Here is a 13331-nt window from a genome sequence, read left to right on the forward strand (position 1 = left end):
AAAAAAAAAAAAAAAAAAAAAAACTATGAGTTAATTGCAGATGTGAATTGTGTATATGTAAAGGAAACATCACTACTGCATAATTGGGCTTATTAGGTCCTATTTACTTGCAAATGACTGTCCACAAGATTTACAGTGCTTCCTTTATCAACCAACTTGTTTCCTATAGATAATACTTCCACTAATATGCAGATTTAGGGTGCAGAAAAATATTTTCTGAATTCTTAGTTTTTGAGACTCAAGAAATTATAATCAATTACTCTCTTGCTGATATTGTCACATAAGTTTTTCCATTCACTTTTCTCATTTTACTAATTTGTTTTTCAAAAGACTATGATTTATTTTCAATAAAGAGGAACTAAAGTGATTAAATAGTTTTATTATCTGTACATTAGATAATTTTTGTTATTTTGGAATGATAACCTGAACTCAAGATTTATTGAACTGCAATTTACTTATATGTATCAATTAGAATAAATGATTTGTAAAATAATATTTTATTATTAGCTCATTTACAGAAAATTCTGTTAGCGAATATAAGTATTTTAAGGTGGCCATCTATATGACTTACTTTTACTTTATATAGATAATGGAATTTCTGCATTGATATTGGTACAACACGTTTGAGAGTTAAGCCTTATGTATTTAAGGATTCTCTCTGGATATTATACTATTTCCTATCACTTATATATTTCCATAGATTGAACTGAATACCAAAAAGAGCAATTAATTTTCAGTAGTGAAAAGACTCATGATTTGTTAAACAACAAATTGTCATTCTGAATTGAATCAACAGTTTTCATTCTTATCACAACTCAGAATTTATATCATATTCATTTCTAACTGTCTACAGCTTTCTCATGATCTATCAAATGCAAAACTACTTCAGAGATTCTGGGAACATCTGATTGCCTTGAAAACTGTGAGGACATCTTTAGATTATAAGGCATGAATCATTAAAGGATTTATTTTGTATCTAGTCCACTGAAAATGTTTGGAATTCATTTCCAAATGTTGCAAACATATTAGTATCTCATGGGTTTTTGCTTCCAAATCTCACATTTTTAAAGAATGTATTTTCATTCACAATATTCTACCTGAGGAAAAGGCTCACAGAATGACAGATAATCCAATTTTCTCTTAAGTATAACTTTAAGTCACATTAGGAAGGAAGCCAACATTTATGCTTAAAAAGCTGAATGAAAGCAATATGTATATACTTTGCAGAGGATGTGTTAACTCTCTGTTCTGTTTTACCTGAATTTCCTCGTATTACTTTAAATCTTGACTAGCTACTCTCAGAGTAATGCAAACAATTAACTTGTAAAATTCATATATATATATGTACTGGATCATGAGCTTGCATAATTTAGAGAAATTTGCTATATTTATTGTCTTATAAGAAGCGAGCAAAGTATAAAGAATATATATATATATATCTCCAATAATTTAGTTTTATTTTTGTTGTAAAGTAAATGAATACAGTGCATTGGAGATAGCTTGTTAAATCATAGAATTGTTATTTATAATATAGGCAAAAAATTGTGATCTGAAATTCAAATTATTCCACATGATGTTTGCCTTGAAAAATTCCAAACTCATGATAAACTCTAAAGCAGTGGTATTATTAGTTTCTTTAAACTTTATTGATCCTTGTTTACTATAATTTTTATAGGCCTTTCATCTCATATGTTTTAATCACATTATTATTCTAGCGAATATAATAATATTTTTTTCACTGTTTAGGTAAGAAAGTAGTTAGTTACATTTGGACAAAAGGTATTGAAAATTAAGTGAAATATTTAGATATTAAAACAATGAGAGAAATAGCTAAAATTCAGTGTTAGGAATTTAAATTTGAACTGCCAATGTAAAGTATGTAACAGGACTGATACAGCCTTCCCAATTATACTTTAAAATTAAAAAAGAGAAACAGTAGTTTCTAACAATCAGTTGGATTAAAAAAAAAACAAACCGATGTCCCAACCGATGTCTTTCCCCTTTTTTGTCAACCCTCTGCAGTTGAACAGGACTTTTTTTTATATATATTTGCCAGATGCCTGTTGGTCTCATTTTAGGGAAACTTCCTTCACTCTTTTCTCCTGTAACCTAACTTAGGAAAGGATTCAACAAGGCAGCAAGCAGTTAAGTGTGTATGTTGATAAAAAACGGTCTTACAAAAATGACATTTGCCAACTGATAGGTAATTTAATCAAGTTGAAAACTCAGTGTTGGCGAGAACCAGGAAAAACCATGAGGGAGTGAATTCTAGGCAGTTTTGCTGCTTTCTGTGTTTTTCATGAGCTTTTATTGTCTACAAAGGAGAAAGGAATTTGACTGGTTCACAAGGACACAAGAAAGAGCACATCATACATCCCGCACACAGACAGTAGTTGGCAGAATTTAATTTAAGGTATAGATGTGCTCCTTAGAGGATGAATAATGAGGAAGAAAATAAAGTTGGACTCGTGGAAATATACTGAAGTCTGATAAAGTGGAAACCCTATCTTGGAAGTGAAAGGAAAAGTGTACCTCTTAAAAATGATTTATTGTAGTAATATTTTAGAAATCTACTTGGTATTTTAATAAGATTCAAGAAGGCTCAGTGAGCACTTGCACTGACATAAGGAAAGAACATCTTTAAGATAAAAAATAAAGACTGCACATCTGTGTGTAAAGAAAGTAGCTAAAAGAAAGAGTTTTATTTTTAAGATAGGATGCAGAAACTGAAGTGTCCAAGCAGAAGTCATAAGCCATAAAAATCATTTCTATGAAAGGTGAAAAATAGCCCTCAGCAGTAGGTGAGACCTTGTCATTAGATCTGTCTCATAAACATGATTCAGCCACTCAGCCTCAGGATGCCGTGGATCAAATCCTGAATTGATAATTAGATAGGATGCCCCAATCTAGGGTTGTATCTCTCTGTGTCGTATGGTCTCATTGGCAGAATCAGTTAAGGTTCAAGTGAATGTGATTCCATAGCGAGCACAAAACTGTAGGCAGTGACAAGCAGTATTTAAAGACATTGACCGAAATGAAAGAGCAGTTCTAGTGCAACCCAGCTTCTTGGACATAGACACATTGTGGATACACAGAGAATTCACCTCACAACCAAGACAGTGGTAAGGGGGAGTGAAATGTCATAGTAGAAAGAAATGGGTTTTGTTTTAAAGGTTTCAAATGATGAGAAACAGGAAAAACAGTGATAGATATCACCTTAGCTATTTTATACATATATATAATAGATATCACCTTTGTTATTCTAGGTCTTTTCTGGTTCGAAATGAATTTTAGGATTGTTTTCTCCAATTCTGTGAGAGATGGTGTTGGAATTTTGATGAGAACTCTGTTAAATTTGCATAACAGTTCTGGAAGTATTGCCATTTTCTCTATATTGTTTTTTCCTACTCAAGAGCAAGGGATATCTTTCCAAATTCTGATATGCACTTCAATCCTTGTTTTAGAGGGTTGCAATTTTCAGTGTAGAGGTCTTTTACATCATTTGTTAGATTGATTCATAGGTATTTCATTTTTTAGGATGTTATTGTAAAAGGTGTTATTTCCATAATTTTTCTCTCAGTGAGTTTGTTACTCATGTACAGGAAGCCTACTGATTTTTGAGTGTTGACTTTGTATCTAGCTATGCTACTGCACTTGCTTTTTAAATCCAGCAGCTTTCTAGTGGAGTTTAGGGGGTCTTCTATGTAGGGTATCATGTCATCTGTAAATAGTGATAATTTAACTTCCTTATTTCCTACCATTATTCCTTTTATTTCTTTCTCTTCTTTAATTGCTCTGGCTAAGGTTTGCAGGACTATGTTGAATAAGAGTGGAGACAGTGAACATCCTTGTCTTATTCCTGATTTTAGAGTGGAAGCTATTCGTTCGTCATAGATGGTTTCTATTAGATTGAGATAATGACCATCTATTTCAATTTTCTGTAGGGTATTTATCATGAATGGGTGCTCAACTTTGTCAAAAAGCTTTTTCTGCATCTATTGAGGTGATCATGTGGTTTTGTACTTGGTTCTGCTAATATGGTGCATTACATTTATTGATTTACATATGTTGAGCCAACCTGCATTATAAGGGTGAATCCCACTTGATCATGATGTATAATTTTCTTGATGATTTGTTGCTTTCTGTTTACCAGTATCTTACTGAAGAATTTTGAATCAATGTTAATTAGGGAGTTGGCCTATAGTTCTTTCTCTTAGTTGGGTCCTTCTCTGATTTTCATATCTGGGTAATACTTGCTTCCAGCAGTGAATTTGGAAGTATCACTTCCCTTTCCATTTCATTAAAGAGTTTGAAAAGTGGTGGTGTTAAGTCTTCTCTAAATTTTTTGCAGACTTCAGTAGTGAATCCTGTAGGTCCTTGACTTTTCTCTGTTGGTAGGTTTTTAATTGCATCTTCAATTTCATTTGTTGATATTGGTTTATTTAGGGTTTTCATATATTCTTGATTCAGCTTTGGTGACACATATATATCTAGGAATCTGTCTATTTTTTCTGCATTTTCCATCTTATTAGAACAAAATTTCCAAAGTAGATGTAGATAACCTTCTGGATTTCTGCAGGATTCATTGTGATTTCACCCTTTTCATTCCTAATTGCATGAATTTGAGTCATTCCTTTCCTTTTTTTCTTTTTTTCATAAGGTTAGATAGTGGTTTGTAGAATTGATTTACTCTTTCAAGGAACCAACTCTTCAATGCATTGATTTTTTGTATTATTTCCTTAGTCTCTAATACTTTAATTTCTGCTCATATCTTTATAGTTTCCTCCCTTATACAAGTTTTTGGCTTAGCCTGCTATTCATTTTTTTTTTAGAATTTTGAGATTTATCATTGGGATATTTGTACTTGCTTTGTTTTTCCTGACATGGGTATTTACTCCTATTGATTTCCCTCTTAGGTCTGCTTTCATTGTGTACCATCAGTTCCAGTATGTTGTACTGTTATTATCATTTAATTGTAGAAACTATCTACAATTTATTCTTTAATTTCATCTGTGATGCACCAGTTGATCAGGATGGTGCTATTGAATTTTCCAATGTTTATGAAGATTTTGTGGATTCTTTGGCCAATGATATCCAATTTCATTGTGCTATGGTCTGATAATATGTATAGGATAATTTTAATTCCTTTGAATTTACTTTAGCATGTTCTATGAGCTAGTATGTGGTCTATTTTCGAGAATGCCCCATGTGAAGTTGAGAAGAATGTGTATTCAGATATTATACGGTGGAATATTTTGTAGACACCTACTAAGTAGATTTGTTCAAAAGTTTATTCCAGTGGTAATGTTTCATTGTTGATTTTTTTGTCTAATCTTTTGTGACAGTGGGGAATTTAGATCCCCCAATACAACTGTATTAGTGCTTATTTGCTTTCTCATGTCCATTAATGTATGTTTTTTATAGTTGGGTGTGCTGGTATTTGTTGCATATCTATTTATGATTACTATCTCCTCCTCTTGGATTATTCCCTTTACAAGTTTGTGGTGACATTCTTTATCTCTCTTAATGAGTCTTGGCTTGAAATTCAATTTGTCTGCAAATAGAATAGCTGACCAAGCTCTTTTCTGGATTCCTGTTACATCAAGTATTGTTTTCCATCCTTTGATATTTTCTATGATCTTTTTGAATAAAATATTTTCCTTATATGCAGCATATTATTGGATCTTCTTTCTTGATCTCTTCTGCCAGTCAGTGTCTTTTGATTGGTGAATTGAGACCATTAATGTTGATGGTTATACTATATTTATTGACATCCTTGTCATGTTATTTTCCTCTTGTTGGTTCCCTCCCTTTTGTTTCTCTCTGCTTAATTGTTTACCTAGCGTGGTGGGTTCATTCTGTTAGAGTTTACGGAGTTGTTGTCTTTGTTATCTCTGTCAAGCATGTCCTTCAAAACAGTTTGGAGTTCTGGTTTGGTTGTAATGAATATCCTCAGTTCTTCATTATGGAAATATATGATTTCTCATCAGTTTTGAAAGACAGTTGTGTGGGGTACAGCAATCAGGGCTGAAGGTTTTTTTTTTTTTTTTAATTTGAAATATTTCACTCCAAGCTCCCCTTGACTAGAGGGTTTGGGCTGAGAAATTAGGTGTGATTCTGATGGGTTTTCCTTTGTAGGTTATTTGTTGCTTTTCTCTAATAACTTTTAAGATTCTATTCTTGTGTTGAATTTCTGGAATCTTGATTATGATATGCCTGGCTATAGATTTATTTTATTGCAGCTAATTGGAGTTCTATAGCTCACTTAACTGTACTGGGGAAGTTTTCTGCCATGACATCAGTGTGTACATATATAGTTTTAGTCCCGGCTTTTAATTCACTCCAATTAATCTTAATTCACTCTTCTTTGCCTCAACTATCAGCTGCTGGATTGATTTCTCATTATACCTTGGTATTATTAAGAAATATTTCTTTTCATGATCACTAACCACAAGCCTGTCTTCTGTATCTGAATTCCTGTCCTCACATTGGCTTAATTTGCTATATATTCTTTCAATGTAATTTTTATTCTCCTGGATATTTGCTTGAATCTGCCATATGCATTCAAATTCTTTTCTAGGCTAAGCATTCACTGCTTTGATAATTTTCTTAAACTCCTCTATTTTTTTTGTCTATATCTGCTCTAGAGTCACTAAGCATGGTTTTCATTGTGTACACCATCTCTGTAGAAATCTGAGAAATTATTTCTGATTTGATTTTTTCCAGAACATTGTTCAATCACTGTAATGCTAGCACTTTAGAAAGGCCAAGTCGGTAACCTTTGAATTGTCCCACCTTTTTGTCCCCTGGGCTTGCCATTGGTGAACTAGATGACTGGAGCTGCATCTTGTTTAAGTGTCTTCTCATTTTCTTTTATTTTTTTAGCTTATTTCCTGGGGTAATGCTAATAAATTGTCTATGGTGGGTTGTTTTATTGAAAGTATTTAGAACCCTTAGGAAATAATTACTTCTCTGAACTATCTTCAAGGTGTAACTAGTTTTTGGGTTTTGAGTCTGTTTTAAGACACTACCTCTTCAGTTTGTTAGGGAAAAGAAGTTGCTACCTGTGTAGCCCAGCCCCTGGTTCTTTGGCACAGGACCACAGTATTTTCTATGGGCCTTAGTCAATATCAGTATTAGAGTACCAGAAGAATAACTGTTTGGAATATTTATGTTATTTTGGCTAAAGTGCTACCATCAGCAATAACCGTAGCATCATTTACAGCCTAGAAAATGACAAAGTGAAGTAACCATTAAATTTCAAACTTTAACTATATGAACTAGATTTGTGGTTATATAACAAAATTTAGAACAGATCAGACATTTATATGCAGAATATAAGTCCTTAATGTGTCACTTTTACCCTCAGGGGTTAAAATTTTAAAAGGGTTGGGGAAAACATCGAGAGGTAAAAGAAGAGGAATAGATTAGAAATAAAGCTGGAGGACCAAGGGGGATCTTTGGGAAATCTTTGGGAAATCTTTGCTAACTTTGGGAAATTGGTGCAGAAGATTCAATGAAAAGAGAAATGAAAAAGAGAAAAAGAAGGAAAAAACAGAACAACAACCACAAAGAGGCTAGAAAATGTATTCACACTCACATAGAAACAAGGTCAAACAATGAAGGAGAAAAAAACAAAAACAAAGCCACCACTGAAAGAAAAAACAAAGAGAGAGAGGAAAAAAGAAGTCCACTTCCAGGTTGTCTCTGTTGTCACTGGCAGAAAATGTGTGGAGACAAATGTCTAGTTCATGTTGATTTATCCCAGAAAGCTAGCAGTAGCTTTTTGGTGGGGTAGTGCATAGTCTCAGTGAGCCTGCACCTTCTGGATAATGCCAGACTCAGCTGACATGCAGCAATAAGTGTAACTTCCATGGGCCTGGAAGCTGGGAGCCACTAGATGGAGCCAGCATCCACCCTTAGTTCTGAGCTCAGCTGGTCCTTCTCGAAGATGGATTCTGGCCAATCCCTCTTGCCTGTGGGATGACTGGGTCCGCAGCACTCACTAGTGCAATCCTTGACACCCACTGGTCCCCTCCATTGCTTTATTTTTCTATGGAGGCCTCTGGGGTTGCCAGCAGACACCATGTGTCTTCAGGTTTGAACTGCTCATCCAGTGCAGGGAGTACCATCTCAAGGAGAAGATGCCACCAGCTACCTCCTCCTTCTTCACTGAAGTTTCTCTATTCACTCTCTCTATTGGCATCAATTTATGCTTCAGATACTTCTTGGATCCGAGGGACTGACTTCCCTTCTTTTCTTCTTCACATTGCTATATTATAGCATCATGATGGTGACTCTCAGAGAAGCTCCTTCTCTGCTGCTTGCCACTCCACCATCTTGGTGCCTCGATTCTACTTGTAAACTTACTCGAGAAAAAGAACTTTGAAATAAAGAAATGCCATAATCATCTGATTTCTATAATCCAGATATAATTGCCAGTAGTCAGCAAACAAAAATCTATGAGTTTTAAAGAGAATGCTTGTGACTTTACATTTCTCCCCAAGAAATGGTCTTATCAGACATATTTACCTTGTATAATCATATAAGACAGGAAACACATTGCAAAAAAAATATGGAAATAAGACAAAAAGTAAAATAAAAAATGACAATGCAAAGCCAAAATATCAGTTGTGCCAATGAATATATGTTTTAGCTTCTTTCTAAAAAATCCCAGGTCACATTAAAATTCTAAATAGACAAATACCCCTACAACATAATAACTTAGTGCTGATGTAGTGAATCAGTTAAAAGCTAAGCTTCAAGTTGCCTACTTCATCACCTTGTAGGACCAGGTATTCTACAATGGAAAATACATCTTGTGGCAGAACTGCTTGTCCTTGCGCATGTAGGAAAATAAATCTTTTTAGTAACTTTCATGTTCTTTTCCACCACTGTCACCAAAATCTAATTTAGATGCCTTTTCTCTATGTTTACATGCTCTCCTCTATTGCACTTTTCATAACACTGAGCACACAGCATTTCATTTTCTTTAATAGTGGCCATTTAATGCCATGAACCTACTTTCGCCTTGACAGTCACGGTGACTGCGCTCACACAGGGAGACCAGGCTGCTGGTTATGACTGAAGAGACATGTCTGGAAATAACATTTGGCAGCCACAAATTATACATAGTCTTGAGGAAGTTAAAGATTTTGGAGCCTTGATGGCTATTTATTTTTTCTGCCAAGTAGACCAAGAAGGGAAGTTTAGAAAATTTGGAGGAAAAAAGTTAACATGAAAAAAGAGATGCAAGGGGAAGGTTTCGATGATGTCCTTTCCTCCGATTCTTCTCTGGCTTCTCATTGCTGGTAGAGGCTCTGCGATATCTTCAATATTATAAAAAGTTTTTATTTTTAATTAGTTGTTTGAGATGTTTTTTCATTGTTGTTTCCTAAGTAGCTACTGTATTGTTTAAATCAAATGTCTGGATATTTTAATTATATATCTCTGTATTATCAACTGTTCCTTTACATCAGCTCTGTGGAGCAATTTCTTTACAGTGTGTTTGGAGGATAGCTGAGGCAGCTGTCATTACTTTTCTAGTTACTTTTAGGTAATAAACATCCATGGCTAATTAAGTAGCAGAATTCACTATCAGCTATGAGTTAAAAATTTTAGTCATATAATAATTAAATATCAAAATTTCACAGAATGAAATGCAATACTGTCAACTTTTTCAATGTTTCTTTATCTGTTACCTTTTCCTTCCTTTTCATTGTTAATCAAAGTGTGACCCTCCCATGATTGGAGGGTCTGTTTACAAGTATTCTCATAATTGTAAACAGAAGAATTACTGTTATTAATCCAGAAAGGATCACTATGATGCTAACTGGAATGGATAGATATTATAGTTGGTTGTCCCATAAACATTTCTGTGAATTACTAAGAGATTCACTCCTTTGAATATTTCATCAGCAGTTTAGAAGATTTAGCCACTGACTAACTCCATTGTTAACCTCTAAGTGTGTGATGATAATTTGTACACCATTTTTCATCTCTATTTTTAACTCCAAGATTCCCTCTAGAACAAGATGAGTCCAAACAATCGTTCTTTGCATGTCATTCATATATTGCTCATAGAAAACACAGAGGCAGTTTTTACTTAGACAAATACGCACAGCAATTCTGTACCAACAGTCTCACTGTTCGTTCAGACAGTCAGCCAATACCTTTTCCCTTTATACTTTGCAAGCCACAGTCATCTTCTCCAAATGCTGAATACTAGGTATTTGTAAATTCTAACCAAACTCCATTTACTTGGCTTCACTTTAGGCACAGGAACACAGCTCAGATTTTCATGCCTGAGGGAAGAGTTGGGAGACATAGCGTAGTTTTTTCTTTGTTTTGTGCTTTTACAAAAATCTTTTCCAAAACTGTTTTTAATTCTGTGTTACATAAACCAAGGAGGTTGAGTGAATTAACAATAACACTCCACTACCTCCTTTTTCTCTTGGCAACTCCAATATGGAAGAATATTGCATGTTAATTTGAAAAATAAGCCTAATAAAATCTATTTGTAAATTCTATTATTTGTCTAATATAATTGTATCTAATACATATTTATAATCCATAGGTCAGAACCAAAGTCTCTTTACATATCTCAGCACTCATAATATAACTTGCACATTTAGTAAAGCTAGTTAAAAATATCTTTGAAATAAAAACTCACGTGAAATGAAATTTGATTAAAATAATTGTCCATATGATAGAAAATCAATGACAGTGAGATATATGTTTGCCAGATTGTGATACATTCAGGCTCAGGAAAAAAGTTTAAGCATTGGATTTTAAGAAAGGCTGTCAGGGGACCACAATAAAGAAGATTAGTCATTTTGAATCATCTTGGAGAGACTATTCTACTGTGAATTTTTGGTAGTACAACTGAAGGCAATAGTTACAAGAGATATTGACTTCAGAATAAGTGTTAATAATTTTAGTCTTTTATTTATTTGGGGAGCACAGTAAGATGAATTTCTCAAAAAGAGAATAAAAGAGTAACTTAGTAGAAAATAAGGCCATCACTAATGAGCAAAGACTTCTATTTTTCCTTAAATAGGAAAGAAAATTGAAAATACAGAACTTATACATTCATATGCTTATTTGTTAGTTTGGTGTCTAAGATTTTCAGAGTTCTGCAACTGATATTCTACTTATGGTTTTCTTTTCCTTTTCCTTGAAAGAATATAATTTCTGTACAAAAACAAGTTTTCCCAGATAGGGAATCTTTGAATGGAGGCATTAAGCATTTCTTCTCTCTGTTAGGTTTTTGAAATAAATTTTAGAAGTATTCAATCCTTCCTTTTACGGTTGTATTCCTTCAGAAGAACTTTACTCAGCATTTCTCTTTTGACCCCTGTTTGAGTGCTGTGTTGCTCTGATGTTCCACACAAATATAAAGTATCTTACTAGCAGATTCAACTTCTCACTATTTTCTCTTTCTAAGCATGACCTTCATGCAAGATTTGGTTCACAATTTGAGAACTGTTGTAAAATTTTTGCATTTTACTTCTTGACAGTGCAGAAAGAGCCTACTCCATTCTTAGCAAACCACATAAATCGATCATACTAGAATAAGACTGGACCTTAAGCAAATGAAATACAGGGTTCTAATCTAGAGTAACAGTTTGGAAACAATGCTTTAATTATATTGTTTTTTTCTAATGACATGCAATATGATAGAAATTGCATGTCTTAGTGAGTTTCCTCCAGACACAATGTACAACACTGACAATTTATGGGAGGATAGTTTTATTTTGGCTCCGTCTGTAAAAGTTTTATCCAGTGGTTGGCTGGCTCCCTGGCAGGACAGCATGGCAGAGGGGAACAGCAATGCAGAAGCTGTTAATAGCATGGGATCCAGGAAGCAAAGAGAAAGTGGAGGGAGAAACTGGGGAAAGACAGGAAGAATTAGCCCCAATTACCCGTCTCCTCCAACCAGACCTGGCCTCCTACAGCAAGCTGGCTATACCTGCCCATAACCTAGTCACCTTCTATAAGGTTCCACCAATGACCACATGAACACTTAGGGGGTTATTTAGATATAAACCATAACTGCCTTTTGGTCAATTCCATTAAATTTTACAACAACAAGGTATTTTCTTTTCATGGGGAAGTAGCATACATTTGTGTTAAATGAGCGAACAAAAAATAAAAAAATCAAATTATTCAATAAAGATTGTTCAACGGTTAAGTAATACATTTAAAAATCACACTGGTATTTCTTGAACTGCAAAGTGCATACATCTACCTCTTTGATGAGTAAATAAAATAAATTTATAATACGTTATGTTTTGAATATAACAATTTCATAAGAATGTTTATATGTTGTATATATAAAATTACATTTGTATATGTGTGTCAGAAATCTGATGGAATTTGAAAGACAATATTTAATGCACAGCAGTTTATGTTAACGGTTATTTAGAAACTATATTAATCAATATCAAGTAAATAAAATGAAAAATATTTAAATGAGGATAGAACACATCTGAAGAATAATTACTACGATTTTAAATTTTTTGATGCTGTTAACAAGATTGCTTACTTGTCCACTAGGAATGACATAAAAATATATACAATTATTCTTAGTTTTGTAATATTTCTCAAGTTGCTCTTGTCTTATCTCTTTAGACAAACAGGCTATATTAACCAACTGTACGTCATTAATTAACTATTTTAAAGTCTCACAGATGCTAGTAGTTAAAAGTGCTGAATTTACATGAAAATAAATCATGATAGCTAAGTTATTTATGTTTGAGTGAATGATAGGAACATTAATTAATTTAATTAATATTGAAATTTTATTTGGGAATAATATGAGAGAGGTTTCATTTGCCAAATTCTGTGCCATGTGTTAAACTGTAAATGAAAGAAAAAAAGTAATACAGTCACTGCCTTCATGTGGTCTGTGCAGTAGGTGGAGGAAATAAAGTGAAGAATTAGATTACATAACTATGCATTGTGTTCTTTGAGAGTGCATCAAAAAGGAACTTTATGAACATTTTGGGAAGCGTTCTTGAGTATGGTTATGTTGAAGTCTAAAGAATGGGTGTGTAGTTAACTTATTAAGACAGAAGGCTATATAGAAAGAAGTCAGTGGAGACTGGGCAACTGTGTAAGGAAAGACTGTAGTGAAACAAGCAAGTCAGGGTAATGAAATAAAGAGAAAAGTGGGACAGGTTCAACCCATGTACAGAGAGAAGGTACTGCATCAGGAGGCCTGGTGGGTTCTGTAAAGGCTTTTATCCTCTAAATAGTAGGAAAAGATTTTTGAATGTTACGTGATGAGTGAAAAATTTTGAAAATATTCAGTGTATTGTATAGTTTGT

The 13331-nt window shown here is 33.7% G+C and overlaps 1 pseudogene; it reads right to left on the bottom strand.

The window, feature by feature from the left end:
- The window catches only part of LOC102013317, a 33185-nt pseudogene that overhangs the window by 2154 nt on the left and 17700 nt on the right, over positions 1 to 13331 (bottom strand).

This window comes from Chinchilla lanigera, unplaced genomic scaffold (assembly GCF_000276665.1).
Source record: "Chinchilla lanigera isolate Chin_1 unplaced genomic scaffold, ChiLan1.0 scaffold00027, whole genome shotgun sequence".
Classification (NCBI taxonomy): Eukaryota; Metazoa; Chordata; class Mammalia; order Rodentia; family Chinchillidae; genus Chinchilla; species Chinchilla lanigera.